This window comes from Bactrocera oleae, chromosome 3, assembly GCF_042242935.1.
Source record: "Bactrocera oleae isolate idBacOlea1 chromosome 3, idBacOlea1, whole genome shotgun sequence".
NCBI classification, from domain to species: Eukaryota; Metazoa; Arthropoda; class Insecta; order Diptera; family Tephritidae; genus Bactrocera; species Bactrocera oleae.
The window spans coordinates 51,422,250-51,435,673 of record NC_091537.1 but is presented as its reverse complement, the minus strand read 5'-3'; the positions used below and the strand labels follow the sequence as shown (position 1 = coordinate 51,435,673).

The 13,424-nt window shown below is 32.8% G+C and overlaps 1 non-coding gene across 1 annotated transcript in view; it reads left to right on the top strand.

Moving 5' to 3' along the window:
* Positions 1 to 11,796, top strand: part of LOC118681920 (uncharacterized) — a 221,023-nt gene extending 209,227 nt beyond the window's left edge. Inside the window, exon 5 of the transcript XR_011395274.1 lies at positions 11,585 to 11,796. This is a non-coding gene — a transcript (uncharacterized protein). The remainder of the gene's footprint in view (positions 1 to 11,584) is intronic.
* Positions 11,797 to 13,424: the final 1,628 nt, after the last annotated feature.

Below are 13,424 nucleotides of genomic sequence, written 5' to 3'. Positions count from 1 at the left end.
AGAAACAGCGCCTATTTCGATGGTGACTTTAAAATTATAGCTGACTTTACTAATAGAAAAAAAAGCGTAGCTTAATTCTTGAAGTGTCTTCTAACATTTATCTCAGTGCGATGTGCAATAAAGTTACCTATGTTCGCCATAAGAGCTGTCGTGTGTTTGATGCTTTTGACTTGAGTATGTGCTTTAAATGTGGCCGGACCAATCACAGCCACAAAAAATGTGACAATAAATCAGCTTGTCTAATTTGTGCTGGAAAGCATGATACTATAGAATGCACCATCACCATGAAATCATGTATAAACTGTGTTTATTACAATAAACATTTTAATAAAGCCAACCCCACTGATCATGCGTCCACGGATATCAGCGCATGTGCATACCTCAAATTCAAATACGCAAACATTGTGAAATCAACAGACTATCCTACAATGCCTCAGATTCCGACTCACTTTGGTAAAGTCCTTGAACCAAAGAGGGCATCAACTTAGAACATATAACACAATTTTCTCACCAAAAATTAATAATAATAGTAATCAAGATTTGAATTGTATTATTGAGGATTCTGTAGATAATCTAGAACATTGATTTTCAAACTAGGGGGCGCGCCCCACTAGGGAGGAGCGAAGACATGTACAGGGGGGCGCGGGCGCGGGCGGCGGCGGTTATCACTCCGGTCGCCCGCGCATACCTACGGCACGCACCCATTGTATAAGCCTACAAGTAGACAAAAAATCAGCTGTTTTCCTATGTGTGTGAAACAGCCGTGATCACCTTATCGAATATGCCTATTTTTGAGACAGAGTTTTAAATAAAAGGATGTAGTTTAACAATTTGTTTATGAACATGTATTTGTAATGCAAATAATAATGAAAACTTTCAAGAATATTTTCGAAACAAAAGATTATTATATATTTATTGCTTTTCCTCACCACCTCTGAGGTTGCAATATAGACGCGTTACCGAGCTTTTTTGGGTGTTCGGTTCCTCAGGACTAAACCGGTAACTAAGATTTTAAATATTCAACAGACAAAGAATTTTCACTCACAAAAACATGAACATGTGAGTTAAAAAAGATAAAATTGGAAACATTTAATAATATTTCAATACAATAAATACTAATTTAAATAATACTATGCAAATTTAATCTTTAGGAATGAAAACAACCGAAAAATGTTGAATATGGAATGAAAACATTCTTAAAGTTATAAATTTTAAAACATGACACGGCAACACACTATAGCAGATTTCTGTCATTTGGACGTTTTAGTAGTAGAATATTGGTTGGCAACCCGTACAAAGTGTGACTTTAGTAGCAGAATATTGGTTGGCAACCCATACCAAGTGTGATTTTAGTAGTAGAATTTTCGAGGCAACCAGTACCAAGTGGGATATTTTTGCATGTGTATTAGTGAAAATCTTAGGATTTGTTACTTGTAGATTTATACAATGCACGCACCTCACTCCCCGCGTCGCACGCGCCAAGCGAACACGTGAACTTTTGTTGTAAAAACAAACAAGCGACCTGCTATTATTGTGTATTAGAGTAGTGACAGTGAACGGTTATTTCTGTTGTTTCGCCATGAGTTCGGCGAAAAAACGCAAATATAATGATAATTATATTAAATACGGTTTTTTTTCTATAAATAAAAGTGGTATCGACCAGCCGCAGTGTATCATTTGTTATGAAGTATTGAGCAATGATGCCATGAGACCATCCCGTCTGGAACGACATTTGTCAACAAAACACAGTGCTTTAAAAGACAAGACGAAGGAGTTCTTTGCTTCAAAATCTGCAAGTTTGAAGCGCATGAAATTGGATAGTACTGGATCCTTCGCTCAGTCATCTGAGAAAGTGCTCGAAGCTTCATATGAATTGTCACTACTCATTGCAAAAGCCATACTATCGGTGAAACTCTCGTCAAACCCTGCTTATTGAAAGCAGCTGATATCGTTCTTGTACCAGAAAGTAAACAAAAATTTTCACAAATACCTCTTTCTGATAACAGTGTGAAACGTCGCATTGATGATATGGCTGAAGATATAAAAAATCAGGTAGGGGAATCCGTGAGAGAATCAAGTTTTTTTGCAATACAGTTGGATGAGAGTACGGATGTTGCGCAATGTTGTCAACTGCTAGTTTTTGTTCGATACATACAAAACGAAACAATCAAAGATGAGTTGCTATTTTCAACAGAATTAACGACAACTTCGAAAGCAATTGATATAATGACGGCAGTCTCTGAGTTCTTTGATAAACATGAACTGTCATGGAAAAAGTTGATAGGTGTATACACAGACGGCGCTCCGGCAATGCTTGGATCTCGTTCAGGATTCATACAGTTGGTCAAAGAAAAAAATCCCAACGTAATTACAATTCACTGTTTTATACACCGTCAAGCCTTGGCAGCTAAAACACTTTCAAATGAACTATATGAAGTCTTAAAATTATGCATTAAAATTGTAAATTATGTTAAAAGGAGTGCATTAAACATGCGGCTTTTTACGGCTCTCTGTAAAGATTTGGGCACAGAACACAAGACATTGTTATTTCATACAGAAGTGCGCTGGCTCTCAAAAGGAAATATGTTGTCAAGATTATTTGAACTGCGAGATGAAGTAATTCAATTTTTAGAAATTCAAAAACAAAGTGAATTATTATTGGAATTTAAGAAACCATGGGTCCAAGTAATATTTGCTTATCTGTCAGATATTTACGATTCATTGAACACTTTGAATTTGAAATTACAAGGCGGAGATTCGAACATAATTTATCATCGGGATGCTATCACGGCATATACTGAGAAGTTGCAACTGTGGAAGCGCAAAATTTTGGCGTCCAACTATTCCTGCTTTCCTAAACTTTTTGCGATCACAAAAGAAGCAATCTTTAAGGAGATTTTGAACGAAACTGACACCAAGAATAAAATATCAAACCATTTGCAGCACCTCACTGACGAATTTAAGCGCTACTTTCCCGACTCGTGCAATAATATTATTTATCGATTAGCGACCGACCCTTTTCACGTCGACATAGACTTGCTGCCAGATACTATACAAGAGCAAACTTTGGAATTAAAAAATGATTCTGCTGCCCAATATGATTTTGAGAAGATGGAGAAGGCACAATTCTGGGTTAAATATCTCAAAGTTTATCCCAGCACAGCAGAGCAAGCATTAAAATTGTTTTTACCTTTTTCAAGCACTTATTTGTGCGAAAAAGCGTTTTCAGCAGTTGTAGCAATAAAAACAAAGTACAGAAGCAAACTAGATATTGCTAGTGATCTACGTTGCGCACTTTCTTCTATTTCACCCAGAATTGGAAACATTGTCAAAAGTATGCAAGCTCACATTGACTCTTTATATGTAAAGTGTTTACAAATGTGTAAAAACAGTATTTTTATAGTAAAACACCTAAAAATATATTTTTGAACTTTATTACTCTTATTTTATTTTACAATTGCTCGACGAGCCCACATGCTGCTACTTGCTGGGACCAAGGGGGGGCGTGGGCATATTCATTTTAAGCAGTAGGGAGGCGCGATACTTATAAGTTTGGGAACCCCTGTTCTAGAAGATTTAAGCAAGAAGTTCGCTGTCAGTGACATTCTCATACTTCATATCAAAATCAGAAGTCTCGATGCGAATTTTATAAAACTTGAACTTTTGCTAAAAAGTCTAATATGTAAACCACATGTTATAGTTTAAAGTGAAACGTGGAATTTAATTGAACATAAATTATATTCATTAAATGGTTATAGCATACATTATAATCAAAGCTGTATAAATAAGGCAGATGGAATAATAATGTATGTCTCAAATGCTCTAAAGACTCCACATCCGTAGATAATATCAGCGTTGCAGTTTTCTCTCTACATGTATAAGTATTAACAATAATTTAAATTTAAAGGTAACTGGAATGTACAGATGACATGACATCCCTAAGGAGGAATTTATTAACAATTTAAAAATATACATGGATACTAATTCTAAGATTAAAAATCATATATTAGTTAGAGACTTCAATATAAATTTAAATGATGTAGACTATTACCCAGATCTACTACTATCAAGTGTTTTAGATATGAATTATGTACCGTTTTTTAATAATACTACCAGGCCTTATAGTGAGGATGAATCATGTATAGATAATTGATAATTTGTTAAAACAAATATTCCCAACGTAAAATCAATAAAAACACATTATCACTAATCATTATATTTTGTTTTTGTCATTAAATACGTGTAAATTATTAAATCATAAAGAACTGAAGAATTATCTCAGTTATAATATACTGAAGAAAAATAGTAAAAATGTACTTTGGGAAGACATATTAAATATACAGAATCCAAATATTGCTACTAATAGTCTCATAGCTAAAATACAAAAGTTGATCAAAAAATGCTAATGTAAAACCAAAACACAACAAGCGTAAATTTAAACAGCGTAAAAAGTGGATTCTGATTGGCATTATGAAGTCATGTCGTACTAAAAAGAAGTTATTTAATAAATGGAAAAAAATAAAGATAATATAGAACTAAAGGCTAAAAATACTTACTGTAAAAAACTGGACAAAGTTATAAAAATTACTAAGTGTAATTATGAGAGTAATTCTATAAATAGTAAATCTAATTGTAGTAAAGACTTATGGAATTATGTAAATCAAAAATTAGGTAAAATTGTAACGGCATCTAAAGATATAGACTTCTTAATGGAACATGATGTGAAGATCACTAACCCTTCGGAAATTGCTGATACTTTTGTAAATTTTTTAAGTAATGTGGGTATAGATTTAGCTGCTAAAATGAAAAAAACGATAACAATACGGTTTATAATATTGAAAATAATAAAGTCAATTTAAGCCAACTGATGAATAAGAAATTGAAAAAGTTATCAGAAACCTAAAACACAAAGCTGGGGGAGTTGATGGAATTAACACTAAAGTCTTAAAAATAATAAGTAAATTTATTAGTAAGCCATTGGAATTTATCTTTAATAAGTGTATGACTATGGGAATATGGCTAAATGGATTAAAATGCGCAGAAATCCTACCAATTCATAAATCAGGAGACAAACATAAAACTAATAACTACCGTCCATATCCTTAATTATATATACTATAACTTCATAACAGACTCAAAAATTATTGCGAAAAACCAATATGGTTTCTTGAAAAATAAATGCACTAAGGATGCAATTGTAGCAATTACCAGTTTTATATACACTAATATTGATTAAAATAGTTCAACAGTGATAGCTTTCCTGGATTTAGCGAAAGCTTTTGAAACAGTAGCTCATGTTTTATTGCTGGATAAATTATATAGATATGGAATCAGAGGAATCGCTGTTGATTTAATTCGTGACTATCTTAAAAACAGATATCAAGTAGTTAAAGTTAACGGGGTAAAAAGCAAATGATGTAAAGTTCAAATAGTGGTGCCTCAAGTTACAATCTTGGGACCACTTCTTTTTATTCTATATGTAAATGATATCTTTAAGGAACTACCTGAAAACTGTTTGGCAGCTTATGCAGATGATACAATAGTTAAATGTATAGGTAAATCTTGGGCTGAAGCTCAATCAGAAATGAATGTACAGTTAAGTTTAATAGGGAATTGGATGTGTAATAATTACTTAACTCTAAGTTTTGAGTTAAAAATTTATGATAAGACTATTAAAAGAACTGATAATTGTAAATACTTGGGTATATATTTTGATAGATATGAGATGGGATATTCATATCAAAAAAGTCATAAAAAAACCAGATATTTTCTATTTATATTCTCAAAGTTTAAAAATATAATGAACAAGAAAGCACTAAAAACAATTTATTACGCATTATTCGATAGTATTGTCAACTATATAATTATTGCCTGGGGAGGTAGTTATAAGAATGTTACAAAATTGTTAATAAAAATACAAGACAAATTAATTAATCATTTATGTGATAAAAACGAGAGAACACCCGTACTGGGTATTAAAAAGAAATTTATTTCTGAGTCACCCTATTATCATTATTCCGATTGTAGAGAGGTATTTAATGAATATAAAGGTAAGGCTAGAGCTAAACCATTACAGTTACCAAAGATTAATAAAAATATATCTTATAAAGACTCGAAATATATAGCAATTAAATACTACAATATGTTACCGCTAAGTCTAAAGTTGTTAAATATTGAAAATAAAGCAAGCAAAAAGAAAATAACTGAGTGGATTGTAGACACTGATATTTAAAAATGTTTTCTTTTGTTTTTCTTTATAAATGACATTGTTATTAATAGATTAGTACTTAATTATAATAAACTAATATTACCAGTCCTATGTACAGGTGTTTTACAACACCTCTATAGGTGCATACTTTGTATGTAATATGTACTTTGAATCCTGGGATAAATAAATAAATAACAAGTAAGGAAGGGCTAAGTTCGGATGTACCGAATATTTTATACTCTCGCAAAGTCAAATGGTATACTCGTTTGAGATTTATTTGTGGATTGGCTGATATTTTCAGTAGAAGGTCAACTGTAGGCACTGGGGTCCACATATTTAGTACTTAGGGGCTTGAACAGTTTTAGTTCGATTTGGATATCTTTTGGTCACAAGGTGCCATACATTAAACGTATTATTCACGCAAAGTTTTACCCCGATATAATCATTGTTGCTTGATATGCATAGTGGAAAGTGAAAGAATCAGATGGAATTGAAAATGGTGTTATATGGGAAATAGGCGTGGTTGTAGTCCGATTTCGCCCATTTCCGCACTATGACATAGAAATATAAAAAGAACGTCATGCACCGAATTTGGTTGAAATCGATTAAGCAGATCCCAAGATATGGGTTTTCACCTAAAAGTGGGCTGTACCACGCCCACTGTCTAATTTTGAACGCGGTTCCTATAAAATCATCTCATACCATCCCAGAGATAAAATCTAATGTCTCTGGCGTATTTAGTGCTTGATTTATCGCGCTTTTTTTTTAACAGTACCGTTATATAAGGAGTGGACGCAGTTGCCACCCGATTTCAACTATTTTCACACTGTGGGTAAAGGTTCTAAAAACATTTGCTTTCAGTGAATTTTGTTGTTATAGCATTAGCGGTTTAGGAGATATGCACATTAAACCTATTAGAGGCGGGACCACGCCCACTTTAAAAAAAAAAATTTTAACTGCAGACGCTCCTCCCTATTGTGATCCTGTGTACCAAATAACAGTCTTGTATCTTATTGCGGATAACTATTATACTCTGTAGCATTAGGTTGCGAGAGTATAAAAATACTTATATGTATGTTTGGTTTGTTTTTATACTCTCGCAACCTGTTGCTACAGAGTATAATAGTTTTGTTCACCTAACGGTTGTTTGTATCACATAAAACTAATCGAGTTAGATATAGGGTTATATATATATATAAATGATCAGGATGAAGAGACGAGTTGAAATCCGGGTGACTGTCTGTCCGTCCGTCCGTCCGTGCAAGCTCTAACTTGAGTAAAAATTGAGATATCTGTATGAAACTTGGTAGACATGTTTCTTGGTACCGTAAAACGGTTGGTATTGCAGATGGGCGTAATCGGACCACTGCCACGCCCACAAAACGCCATTAATCAAAAACAAATAACTTGCAATAACTAAGCTCCGCAATAAGATACAAGACTGTTATTTGGTACACAGGATCACATTAGGGAGATCCGCCCACTCCCCATATAACGGTACTGTTAAAAACTAATAAAAGCGCGATAAATCAAGCACTAAACACGCCAGAGTCATTAAATTTTATCTCTGAGATGGTATAACTTGGCTTTATAGGAACCGCGTTCAAAATTAGTCAGTGTGCTTGGCACAGCCCACTTTTAGGTGAAAACCCATATCTTGAGATCTGCTCAACCGATTTCAACCAAATTCGGTGCATCACGTTCTTTTCATGTTTCTATGTCATAGTGCGAAAATGGGCGAAATCGGACTACAACCACGCTTACTTCCCATGTAACACCATTTTCAATTCCATCTGATTCTTTCACTTTCCACTATGCAAATCAGGTAACAATGATTATATCGGGGTAAAACTTTGCGTGTATAATGCAATTAAAGTATGCCACCTTGCGGCCAAAAATTGTCTAAATCGAACCAAAACTGTGGAAGCCCCTAAGTACTAAATATGTGGACCCCAGTGCCTATAGTTGACCTTCTACCGAAAATATCAGTCAATCCACAAAGAAATCTCAAACGAGTATACTATTTGACTTTGCGAGAGTATAAAATGTTCGGTTACATCCGAACTTAGCCCTTCCTTACTTGTTATTAGGTAGGTTTGGTCTTTTTAATTTTTTACTTATTCTTGGTAATTTTAGTGTAATTGATATTTTGTCTACACATGTGTGCATATATGCACATTCAGTCACTGTACTTTCTTTGTTTTTAACTCCACTGCACTCATTTGGAATTATTTTTGCAATATATTTATTAAAATTTTTTTGTAAATAAAAATCCGACGGTGCCTTTCGGTAAGGCTCGAAGGACCATGTTAAAAATTGTACCCATTATATTGGGGAACAACCATTATTTGCATAAAAGTAACACTTACTTTTTTCAAAGAAAAAGTCGCTCACACGTTTAAAATTAGAATGCCGTCGTATGGGGCGTAAACAATTTATTTAACTTAATTTGTATTTTCAATTTTTACAATTATTGTATCAACGTTAAATTTTAAAAATATTTTTGGAGGCCGATGTTTGAATAAGCACCAAATACGAAAAATTGTATCGCCAGGATCGGTATCGTATCGGGAAGGTAAAACGAATTGAACAGCGCGCAGGATCGTAGAACGAATCTTAATGTGGCGCTCAGGACTGTTTACGAAACGAATTGTGTCGTAGAGGTGATGATCCAGTTCCTCTTGTATAGTTGGTAAGGTCGGTTGATAAATCAAACAAAAATTATAATAATAGTTATTTTAGGACCAAAAATGTAATTTAACTTTAACGTATCTTTTGTTTACATTCAGTAATCATCTGCAGTTTTTTTGCTGCTCATGTATTCTAGCTGCAGATAATTGTGCAGATATACTTGCAGAATATCTGCACATGTATTTCAGGCATAAGAATATTTCACATATATTCAAATTTATTTTTAATTACTACAAAATATCGAGTCTGGCAACCCTGCATTGTAAGAGAGCAATTAGCAGAATCTTTTATACGGGATAAAACGGGTTATCGCGGATATCCCACGTTACGAAAGGTAGAAGCGAACAGTAGAAGCGTTGGGAAGTTTTGCATACATTTAGCTTTTAAGCTATAATTTATAAATAATCAAAACCAAAATCCAACTATCAAAAAATAGTGTACCTATTTATAAATAATTGTATTCGACTTTGAGTTAGTTTAAGAATATTTCAAATTTATTCAAGTTAATTTTTAAATTTCTACATATGGATACTGTTATATGTTGTAAAAAAGCGATCAGCTGACTCGTTTCTACAGGAAAAATCCAATTTTCGAGGATATCCACGTACAGAAGATAAGTCGTATCAGCTGATTCGGTCTACGGCTTATAGCACAAACAGTCACCGGCAATTTGTCAAAAGTTATGCCCGTAGTTGCACCGCAGAAATCAATTGTTCTCTTTTGTTTTCATTTCACCAATGTTGCCATTGTTCTATTTGTATACACGATTTTTCACACATTTAGTTTTTGAGTTATAATTTTTTATACTGTAAAAGCTTAAAACTAAAATCCAACTATTAAAAATAGTTTACCTATTTATAAATAAGTGTATTCGACTGTGATTTTGAGTTATTTTAAGAATATTTCAAATATATTCAAGTTCATTTTTTAATTACTACAAAATATCGAGATTGGCGACCCTGCGTTGCAAGAGATTGCTCTCTTAGCTCACATGTTTCTACGGAAAAAATCCAATTATCGCGGATATCCTATCGTACGGTCTGTTGAAGCGGACGGTAGAAACGGTGGTGAGTGTTCATTTACATTGCGCTCTCATAAGATAGGTCGTATCAGCTGATTCAGTCCACGGTTTTGCGTCGGTGACTCTTTGGATACCAAAATGCCTACCAAATCTGTTGCAAAACTACCAAATTATTTTTATCATCAAAACATTGGGTTTGATGTCACTTCGCTTACGGCAAAATATGTACGTACAAATAAACAAATAAAGGTCAATTAATATGAAGTGTGCCCTGCTCGAAATTTTTTGTCATTATGAATGCTTTATGGTGTTATGAATTATATTTTGTGTTTTACGTTACTTAAAGACAATAAAATGAAAGTTGTAGGGTTCAGTATATTTATTTTAACATATCTGACATACATGAGGAAGCACGAAGGTTGATTTTAATCGATATGGTATATGTTGGTGATGGTATGTGAGGTTCAGGGACATTCAGAAGCATTTTATTCTGCGAATAGTCAAAAATAGATAAAATCGGGTCAATACTACCCCTACCTCTCATATACCTAGCATAAGATTTTCAAACTTCCGGTTGGCCATATGCCATATATAGCAGATATTATGTAAGATATCTTAGCAAAATTAACTGATTAATATTGGATATACAATAGCTTAACGTATAATTTTGGATATACTATAGTTTAATGCCGAAAATATGTGAATTTAGTGTACGAATTACTCCAACTCCCAAATACTATTGTACATAACTATATTGATTTTCGTTATCTTATCAAACCTTATGCCGAACATGTCATTCAATGTGTGAGTTATATTTATAAAATTGCTTGAAAATATGATCTCAACTATACCTCAACAATGTCAAAATTAACTCAACTAGCCCATCCCTTTCTCTGTCCCCTAGATAGCCTGTATATAATAATAATTTCCGACTTTCCCCCCGACAAAATGTGTGATAATTTAATAAAACAAATGAACAAGTTTTCTTAAAAAAGTGTGGGAATATGAATTAAATTGGTCTATAAATTGGTCCAAACTATGATATATATATCTCATTTGAAGATGATTTTAATTTATGACCTATAAAATAACTTTTTAAAATACCAAATTTGATTGTAATCCATTTAAAATTTCATCGATTAATGAATTTCGAATTGTTTTGCAACATTTATTAATATAAAGTTTTCCTAACACCTAAAGAAATTATCTCTACTTTGATCTTTGCAATTTGCAAGAGTATAAAGTGTTCGGTTCCACCCGAACTTGGCGCTTACTTGTTTTATGTATTTTTTAATGTTGTAGTATCTAGTTTATTTTATTAACTTCTTTAGTGTAAATTTTGAGAATAAATGTCCACCCTTTATAAACCATTTTTCAAATGCAATTAAAAATACGGAGAAATCTTTCTCAAAAAGATTATCTTATAAATTTTCTTGTTTAAAACACGGTTCGCGTTTTTTTAAAACCTAAATAATACTGATATAGTAGAATTTCGTTTTGATCCGTCGTCTTCTATAATCACTTTAAACGGGATAACGACGCATTGTGATGTGACTAAGAGTTATATCAGGATAGTACTCATTTTATCAATTGAATTGAATGACTGCTAACTTCTAATGGCAAGTCTATTTAAATATATATTTTTCATTATTATATTTTTTCAGAGCGGTACTCTAATTAACGACTCTTCACCAAAAAACTGGATTCCTATTTACACTAACCCAATTGATCTGGCTGCTATTGCATCAGTATATAGTAAAAAAATTAGTATTGTGGATTTGAGAATAAAAGCAAGAAAGTACGCAGAAACTTCCAAAAGCACTTCAGAGCAAATGGATTTACTGGATATATAACTTTATATAAATTTAATTTATATTAGCTTTTATGTATAAGTAGCTTATACTGAAGTTAATAGGAATAATAAAAAATATCAAAAAACAAGTTAAAGAATTAAATAGATTTATTTCAATTAAACGTGACGCCCATATTTAACTTAAGGAGGTATTGCATACTACATTGGCTGAAAAGCTATGGTCTACCCTTGCTCTTGACGTTCAATTGGTCCAGAAACGTAAAGAAATATTGTTTGTTGATAGTTTTACCAAGTTCAAAGTAGGCAATGAAAATAATCTAATGTGAATGTCAATAAAGGCTAGCTTAATTCCTTCCGACCGAACTAGATCTTTGAACATTTGCATTTTTAATCGATGTTCAAAAAATGTATCAATCATCATGCGCAAAGTATTTGATGCCTTAGACAATGGGTTTAGTGTTCCGATGATGTGGGGTAATGGACATGTATCTTTTACTATGCGTCGAACTTTTGGCAGTTGTCGCCTATTTTTGCACATCGATTATTATGTTATCACGCCTTTTGAAAATTGCTACCTTGATGACTTGGGTTAGGTTCTAATAATCAGGGAAGAGATTTATAATTCTTTCTAGCTTATAGCGTTTTCTTTCCTCGATGAAAATGTTGCCTCATTAATACTCGTATATCAATGTTCCATTTTGTAAATAATAAATGAACCAAAAAATTCCAAGCAACTCATTCGCAATTTCCACTAATCACGGTACAAAATTGACCGATTCATAATAATTAGTAGAAAAACTTGGTATAACTATTAAAAACGATAAACAAACATTGCTGGACTACTCTTACCCTTACGTTTTGAGAAAGGCAGAACATGTTGAACCTATTTCTGATAAGAAAGAAATACTTTTAAAAAACAAACGAACCTAAAAAAATCTTGAGAAAATAACACGCAATATTCACAGCATATTTTGTGAGAAAGAAACCGCTATTACATTTGAATTGTGAATAGCTTTTATTCATTACTAAAAATGCATTGTATTTGACCAGAGAACATATTAACATTTCCAAAAAATATTTCATTCCGAATAATGCAATTTATAACACAGATTTTTAATCCATCAAAGGAACGAATGCATATAGGAACGAAATGATTTAGATTTCAAGCAGAAGAATTGAAATTACGAATTTTTTTGCTCTTGCAACGGTTTTTGTATCACCTAATTTCTAATCGAGATATATATAGAGCTATATATATATATGTATATGTAAATATATATAATTAGCGACGAGACGATTTAAAATTCGGGTGACTGTCCGTCCGTCAGTCTATCCGTCTGTGCAGCGAAAAAAAGTGTATGCGAGTTCGTATATGACCGTAATTGGGCCACTAAGCAAAAAATTAAGATATACAACTGTAAGTTGTAATAGGTTTAATGTACATACCTCCCCCACTTACCGAATATGTGGTGAATCTGTGAGACATGTTCTTGAAAATTACAGAAAATGTTTCTTTGATACCAATATACCTTTTTGTGAAAAATGGTTTGAATCGGGTCAATACTTCCCTTAGTCCCCATATACCTAATATAAATATTTTCGAACTTCCGGCTGACTTTATACCACATATAGCCAAAGTGGGAGGTACTTTAATGAAATTGAGAGAGCGTATTTTTCTAATAACAGTGTAT